This window comes from Mandrillus leucophaeus, unplaced genomic scaffold (genome assembly GCF_000951045.1).
Source record: "Mandrillus leucophaeus isolate KB7577 unplaced genomic scaffold, Mleu.le_1.0 Scaffold106, whole genome shotgun sequence".
NCBI lineage: Eukaryota > Metazoa > Chordata > Mammalia > Primates > Cercopithecidae > Mandrillus > Mandrillus leucophaeus.
The window spans coordinates 2043100-2044202 of record NW_012098765.1 but is presented as its reverse complement, the minus strand read 5'-3'; the positions used below and the strand labels follow the sequence as shown (position 1 = coordinate 2044202).

General features: G+C 42.2%; 1 protein-coding gene across 2 annotated transcripts in view; it reads left to right on the top strand.

The window, feature by feature from the left end:
* Positions 1-1103, top strand: part of LOC105542145 (cytochrome P450 2B6) — a 27623-nt gene that overhangs the window by 15089 nt on the left and 11431 nt on the right. The window lies entirely within an intron of this gene.

Genomic DNA, 1103 nt, shown 5'->3' with positions numbered 1-1103 from the left:
TTTGTTTGTTTTGTTTTGTTTTTTTAAAAAAACATTCCCCAGATTATAAAGGTAACCTTCTGCTCTTTTAAAACAAAATACTAAAAAGTCTCCTTATTGATTAACATGGAAATGTGCCTATTACATATTAAATTTAAGACTATCAAGCTGCAGAACAGTATGCATAGCAGTAGCTTTGTTGGTTTGTTGTTTTGAGACAGTATCTTGCTCTGTTGCCCAGGCTGGAGTACAGTACTGTGATCTCGGCTCTCTCGTTCAAGCGATTCTCGTGCCTCAGCCTCACAAGTAGCTGGGACTGCAGGCGAGCTCCACCACACCTGGCTATTTTCTTGTATTTTTAATAGAGATGGGGTTTCACCATGTTGGCCAGGCTGGTCAACATAGCTACATCTATTAACTAAGGGTGTATGTTGGATTCACATGTGGGATTGTCACAGTTATGGATTTTCAGGACCCTGCTTTCCAGACGGTCTGATCTGGAAAGTCTGGGATGGGGCCCAAAGGGAGTACTTGTAACAAGCCCGACCAATAATTCTAATGTTCTTCTCCCATTGAGAACCATAGAGAAAAGTCTGGAAGGAGACCCACCAGACAGTTAACAATGGTCATCTCTAGAAGGAGAAATTAAGAAGGAATTTTACATCTCAGTATATACGTTTGCATTTTTGCAATTATTTGCAATAAATTAGGCATTCCATTCTTCATCAAAGTAATAGAGATGTGCTCCAAAATACATAGTCCTAAAGTGTCAGCAGGCTTATCTTGCGAAGAATCATTTTATCAATGTCCGACACAGCAAGGGAGATGAGAAGAGGTGGGAAGAGGGAGAGAAAAGTATGAGAAAGACAAATAAACAGGCTGAGGTAGACAATGAGTGTCACAGAAAGGAAGCAAGACAGAAACAGAGAGATAGAAAGGAGAGCGGCAGGGAGATGGGGCAGAGGCCAAGAAAAAGACAGAAGGATGAGGGAGGAAGATGCAGAAAGAGGTAAATGTGAGAATAACAGATCAAATGAGACATAGAGTCAGTGAGTGAGGGGTTCAGAGACAGAGGGGAGTGGGGAAGGGGGGTTCCCACAGAGGTATTGGGGCCCACTGACTCA